This window comes from Zeus faber (assembly GCF_960531495.2).
Source record: "Zeus faber genome assembly, chromosome: 21".
Classification (NCBI taxonomy): Eukaryota; Metazoa; Chordata; class Actinopteri; order Zeiformes; family Zeidae; genus Zeus; species Zeus faber.
The window spans coordinates 8,558,587-8,566,086 of NC_137208.1; positions in this window are offsets into that span (position 1 = coordinate 8,558,587).

Consider the following 7,500-nt stretch of genomic DNA (forward strand, 5'->3'; position numbering starts at 1 on the left):
GAGCCAGCACTCTAACTGCATGCACTACAATTCACACCCAGGCCTCTAAGCAACAGGTTGAGACTTTCCAAACTGACTGGTCAAAGTGTGGATATCCCACATTGCACGTTAGGAAATGGTTTCATGTGGATTTGAAATTAAGGTATTTAATTAAAAATGTATTTAGAAATATATCACTACATCAGTCCGAGGATTGTCCCGTGGCCCTATTGTACACAGCCCAATCCAGGACATCCTGGGTGCGGCTGCTGCCAGTCGGGAGAGGGCTGGTGCTATGGCCGCCCGTTGACCTGCTGGTGCTGCCCCGTGTGTGTGGGGAGATGGGTGATTTACCTGTTGTTGATTGATTGCTTTGACGAGCAACAGGCGTACAGGCACCCCTTAACCCCCCCCCCCCCCCCCCACCCCCCACCCCAGCGTTCATCCTTGATTTGGATCGTAGCAACAACCCAAACTTGTATCTGTACATTCGGGGATAAAGGAAATACAGGAATTGACGTTCCTCAATGGAAGAACACGTCCAGGGGTTGTGGACAGCACTGGTCGGCCGTGTGGTTTAGTTGACAGTATTTAGATTGTTTCACGGCCTGGGTTCGGGGGTTTGGCGGGTGGGGTTATTGGGGGTAAAAAAAAATGTTTTTTTAAAAAGGGGGGGGTTATGGGGTGAAGCCGGGCATGGACGCAGATCCTGCTGGCAGCTGGATATTGTCAGGGTTACACCGGTGAAGCTGGCGTGTCAGGGTGATCGGGTTTAAGATGAAATGTGCCCGGGGAGGCCTAGGCCCACTGTTTGTTTTTGGGGGGTGAGAGGGGTGTCCTTCGGGGCAGCCCTGGGGGGTACTGGTGCAGTGTACGGCTTGAACAGCAGCGCGTGCGTGCGTGTGCGAGACAGAAAGGCTGTGCGGGGGCGTCTTAGAAGCGCACGCATCTTTTGTTGTTTTTGTCGGTGCCCCATGCATGTCCTTTCGTATTAACCTGTTAATTTGAAACACTGCCTGTCCTTATACGACGGACCCACCTCGAGCAATAAGGTGATCCTTAAATTGTTTTTCAGGTGTTTGTTTGGGGACGTGGAGCCTGAAAGAGGGGCCCCTGTCCCGTGAGGCGGGGTGTGGTGGAAGGGTGTAAATTGATCCTTTGTTTTCGGCCCAGCATATGTGCCTGAGAGAGGGGCTTGTTTTGGTCATACTATGCAGCAAGGGGGCTGTGCGTGGAGCTAGCTCAGTGTTGACACTGAGCCACACAAATAAGTCCCCCAAAAAACCTCGTTAAATAACTCATTATGTTATTTATTTGAACCCCTGCATCTGTGTCTAAACAAAATAAGTGATTTTTATCGGTCAGCATTTTTAGAGGGAGACAAAAGGGAAAATGTACATTTTGGGGGAAATTGAAGAGTTTGAGAGTTTGTTCATCAATGGAGTTCAACATTTTAAATATTCGGTAACATTCCGATAAAAAACAACAAGGGGTATTTATATGAAAAGTATGTGTTAAGCTTTTTATATTTTGAATATTAACATAACATAACTTAAATGTAGTTCCTCGATCAGAGGCTCCATGTAGACAACATTCATGCTGGCAGTTGTTGCAGAATGTCAAGCAATTTGCACATAAAAATAAAAAAAATATATCATATAAACTCTACCCTCTGGCAAATATACTGTATCTTTGGTTCAGCTCTCCAGGAGGAGTGTGTATCACGTCTGTTTCTGATCTACGGGGCTGAGGTGAAAAGGTGGTGTGCCTCAGCTGTTGTGTTTTTGCCCTTATCGCCATCTGGAAGACATCTGTTTTTCATCTGGCACTGGACGTGAGCCCACGGTCTGGAGAATGAAGGTTCGTTCGTGAGAGCGTGTGTGTGTGTTTGTGTGTGTGTGTGTGTGTGTGTGTGTGTGTGTGTCTGTGTGTGTGTGTGTGAGCGCGTGCGTGCGCTGGGGGTTAGGAAAGAAATATATTTGGGAGCATGGATGTCGTGACTGCCCACCTTACTGCCTTGCCTGCCTCTTAATCTGTCACACATACTGACTGACTGCGTGCTTTGCTGACTGGCTGGTTAACTGACTGACTGACTGACTGACTGACTGACTGACTGGTTGCTGATTGACTGGCGGTCTGACTGACTGACTGAATGACTGGTTGGTTGATTGATTGACTGACTGACTGGTTGACTGACTGACTGAATTGCAGAGTGACTGTCTGCCCGACTGATTGACTGACTGGCTGACTGGCTTGTGAGTGCCTGTCTGGTTGACTGACTTGTTGACTGGCTGGTTGATTGACTGACTGACTGTCCGACTGACTGGTTGATTGATTGACTGATTGACTGGTGGTCTGCCTGGCTAACTGGCTGAACAACTGACTGACTGACAGACTGACTGACTGACTGACTGACTTGCTGAGTGACTGTCTGCCCGACTGATTGACTGACCGGCTGACTGACTGCCTGCATGACTGACTGGTTGACTGGCTTGTGAGTGCCCGTCTGGTTGACTGACTGACTGACTGACTGCCTGCATGACTGACCGGTTGACTGGCTGGTCGATTGACTGGCTGACTGACTGGTGGACTGGCTGACTGTCGGACCGGCCGGCAGATTGTCATCATCAATCTATCTGACTGACCAAATGAGGGGCGTGCCAAAGAAACAAGTGAAAAGATAAACATTATACTTACACTGTACTATATTTATATACTATACTAACTATACTACACTAGTAGTATAGCTATATACACTTATATAGCATATACTATGCTAACACATACTTATGCTTAATAGAGATACAGATACGACAGATAACCCCAGTTCGCAGAACAGGTTCACCTAGTCTTCACAAGCAGTAACAATGTCGTGTTTGTGTACATAGACATCGCAGAGGTTAAATACCTTGTATACCTGCCTGCAAGCCATATAATGCTCATCTGTCAGTGTCAAAGGCAAGGTCACAATTTATGTCTCTAAATAAATATATATTATGTAATTGTACGTGCGAGTGTGATTGTACGTTTGATTATGTAATGTTTTTTGACAGCTGAAAATGTATTCCAAAGATGTTCAAAGTAGGTATGAAGATGACATCAGAAGAATATCAGTGAAGGTAAAATAAAAGTGAGGCGGTCAAATGTTGACATATTATAAAGCTGCCCGTGCAAAGGTGCAGGACCTGATGGGGACCTCCAGATGTTCCAATCCTTCCTTCCCCGGGAACTGGGAAGGAAGGGAGAGTGGGGGAAACGGAAAATCCAGGGGTGAGAGCGGAGAGAGATATTTGGAGCCGCTGTTTTTGGGGGCGCACGGCATTAATGGTAACTGGGGGCAGCTGGATTCAGCCACATCAGCCAAGGTATACAGCGTGAGATTTGGCGCCCAGCCCGAGCGTGTAGGGGAGGACCCCTCCGACGCAGAATGGACGTGCAGATGGCAGTGAGATTAAGAAGTCAGCGGGGAGGTGGCGAGAGATACGAGAAATAAAAAAAAAGGAGATGGGAAGCTGACACCGGAGAGCTAGAGAAACTGCGATGAAAGATGACTGAACAAACCAACAAAACAGCTACAACAAACGAAAACAATGACATGATCTCATCCATGTGTCCTCTACTTTCCTGTCAGGCACTTGAAATTAAAGTTGAGAAAATTATTATAACAGCCAAAAAATTACATTTATATTTTTTTATACTTCAAACTTTTAAGATGAGGCCCCAGGAGTGAGGCCTCTGGTGTTTGTGTGTGTTCACGAGTGCTCAGTATGTGTGTGGGATGTTGCACAAGTTTGGATAAAAAGTTCTGCAAACGATACTGTGGAGGAGGGAGTGCTGAGTGTCCAGTGATGGTGGAGTGGAGACTGATGAGGGGAAAGGAGTCTCCCTGCCTCCCTGCCTCCCTGCCTCCCTGCCTCCCTGCCTCCCTGCTTCTCTCCCTCCCTGCCTCCCTGCCTCTCTCCCTCCCTGCCTCCCTGCCTCTCTCCCTCCCTGCCTCCCTGCCTCCCTGCCTCTCTCCCTCCCTGCCTCCCTGCCTCCCTGCTTCTCTGCCTGTCTGGGACTCTTTAGAGGTTCCGCTGTTTATCTACATGGCTTGGTGGCTTGTAGATATGTATGGAAGGTATGTGTTGATGTATATTTTGATGTATTTATGTGTGTGTGTGTGTGTGTGTGTGCGTGTGCGTGTGTGTGTGTGTGTGTGTGTATGTGTGTGTGTGTGTGTGTGTGTGTGTGTGTGTGTACTGCTTTCATACAGTGTGGTTTTTGAAAGAATGTCTGAATGTAGTGGTGGAGAGAGAGAGAGAGAGAGAGAGAGATTGAAACAGGAAGCAACTAGGGGCCCACGTTAGGCCACAAGGTCTGCTAGTAGTAGTAGCGACAAAAATAAGTCAGGAGTAGGACAAGGGGAAAAAGTGTGTGTGTGCATGTGTGTGTGTGTGTGTGTGTAAAAGAAGTCCATTGCAGCGTTCATTCCTTGGTCCTTGTTATAAACGTCACGGTTAACAGCGTGTCAGACTCAAATGTGCAAAGCCAAAAGTATGACAGATTCCTTTCCCTTGGCAGCGCCTCGGTGTATCCGATAGACCCGCTGCATATTTTGTGGCAATGTCACAGACCTTGCCTCACAGAACACCCTCGTTTTTTTCTCCCCCACCCCTTTCCTTCTTGGCTTGTGACTGTACAGTCAAGGCGGAGGCCGCCCGACTTTATGTAATATTAGGGTTCTGTGTTTTCCATGGAAAACAAGCTCCGTCCCGGCGTGAATCCCGCAGCCCATCGAGCTCCCCACGGCCACGCAATGCTAGTCCACTGTGGGGCCTGTTCTGACGTGGACCCGTGTCCGTCAAACCCCAAAAGTTTGACGCAGGCTCTAGCTTTACCGCCTGACCGGTAAACCCGGCACCCGGTGTCCAGTGAGAGTCCGATTCCATCGCCATGGCGCCATGCGAACGTGGACTCGCCACTGGGCGCCTTTAGACGATGGCCACTTGAGCTGTTTATTTGATCCATTGCCTTTGGAATCACTCGTCACCGTTTCTCTTAGTCCGGCCGTCAGAAAATCAGGTTTGGACGGTCGGCATACTTTTGAAGACTGGACTCTTTGTCGTAGTGCGCCACCTGGTGTTTTGTCGACGCGAGAGCGTGGAAAAACCTTTCCTGCCGTAGTGAGGGGGGAATACAGCGTGTCAGCTCCGAATGCAGCCGCTGCAGGTATGACCCGTTGTAGCTCCCTCTGGTGAATACTTCTGTACAAAACGTGTACCGTGTGACGGGGGGAAAGGAGAGGCCTCTTCACTTGATCGCTCGCATTTATTTTCTCACCTTAGGTAACCAAACCTGCTCCAATTGCCAAATATAAGCTGGATTTATTACTGATGTCATTTTTATGTAATGTTATTTTTTTCTTTTCATGGCGAGCCGCTCTGCGCCCGTGGCTGGTCGCTGTAGGTCGGGTGCCTCCGGGGATGGCCGCGTGGCCCCACCCCGGCCTGCTGCACCACTGCGTTGATACGGTTGCGCGCCGCCTATCCCTCCCAGTGCCGAAACCCATCCTCAGTACATACACCTCACAATGGGCCTAGGGCTTACGGGACGGATGGGGTGCGAGCTATGTGGGCGGGGATGTGGCGGGCGGCTGCCATCTTGCCCGTCACGCTCCTGCCCCGATGTGCTTCTCGTCCGTCCCGAAATTGTAATCCCACTCATATTAGCTTGGAACGCAACACACGCACATAAATCTTACTCCGAACAACACTCCACCTGACCAGGGTCTGCGGAGTCTCCCTCCCTCGTGCCCAACTGCTGTTCCAGTTTTCCTGGACCAGATTAACTATTTTTTTCAATACATGTTGTCTGATGTTTATGTTTTTCTGTGCACATGTTTGTTGTTTATTTCTGTTTTTATGTTTTTTTCATGTACATGTTGTTGTTTGGTTCTATGTATATGTTTTTCCATGTCCATGTTGTTGTTTGTTTCATTGTTTATGTTTTTCCGTCTACATGTCGTTGTTTGTTTTAATTTTTATTTTTTTTTCATATACATGTTGTTTGGTTCTATGTTTATGTTTTTCCATGTACATGTTGTTTTTTGGTTATATGTTTATGTTTTTCTGTGAACATGTTGTTTGTTTCTGTTTTTCTTTTTTTTCATGTACATGTTGTTGTTTGATTCTATGTTTATGTTTTTCCATGTACATGTTGTTGTCTGTTTCCTTGTTTATGTTTTTCCGTGTACATGTTGTTTGGTTCTATGTTTATGTTTTTCAGTGTAAATGCTGTTTGTTTCTGTTTTTCTGTTTTTCCATGTACATGTTGTTTGTTTCCTTGTTTAGGTTTTTCCATGTACATGTTGTTGTTTGGTTATATGTTTATGTCTTTCCATGTACATGTTGTTTGTTACTATGTTTATGTTTTTCCATGTACATGTTGTTGTTTGGTTCTATGTTTATTTGTCTTACGTGTGGTGATTTTACCCCTCTTGGAGTAGTGATTAGTTGTTTATAGACCCAAACATGGTAAAATAGTTCACCAAAGAGGAAGATTGGTGGCAGTTCTGTAGAACAAAAAACTGTGCTCCTGTCATCCTGCAGGTCGTCCACAGGACAGAGTTATTGCAGCCGTTCTTGGTGATTAAAGAATGAATAAAGAGTTGCATTGCAGGTTGAGGAGTTGAACTCCACTTGCAGACTAACTCTCATTTTTATGTTACGTCATTTATGATTGCACAATCACAACCGCGCTGCTCAACTCTGTTTAGCGCCTGGAGAAGCAGAATATTTGACTGATAGTTCCGAGATGACTTCTGTTCAGCTACCGAAACAGGAGAGGAGATGACAGGAAAGGCTCTTTATGAACGTCTTTACTTTAATCCTGCCTGGCAAACTGGACAGTTTGTAGGTTGTGAGGTGAATTCACAATTTGAATGTGAGATTCACCAGGAAATACTGTAGATGATCATTCATATCCCAAACATGATTATTTCTATGAGTTTACATTATTCTAAAGCTGCGTGGATTCATGGAACAGCTCCAGTTGTCCATTTGGTCAAAACATGACAGTAGCTATTTAATGACACCTTCTGCGGTATGGTCGTCGTGCATCTGGTTAGAGTAATCATTTGGAAATGACACAATGGCATTCTGGTAGGATTCGAGGGCCCACAGCTCACAAAACTTCCGTTTTAAATGGGAGAAAAATCGTTCTTGGTGCAACATATGCAAGAAGGTGCATGTCTGTCTGTCTGTCTGTCCGTCCGTCCGTCCGTCTATCTATCTATCTATCTATCTATCTATCTATCTATCTATCTATCTATCTATCTATCTATCTATCTATCTATCTATCTATCTATCTATCTATCTATCTATCTATCTATCTATCTATCTATCTATCTATCTATCTATCTATCTATCTATCTATCTATCTATCTATCTATCTATCTATCTATCCAAAACATGTGACCCACATTTTCGACAGCTCTTTATCCTTGACTATCTATTGACTTCCTTATCATCACATCACGAG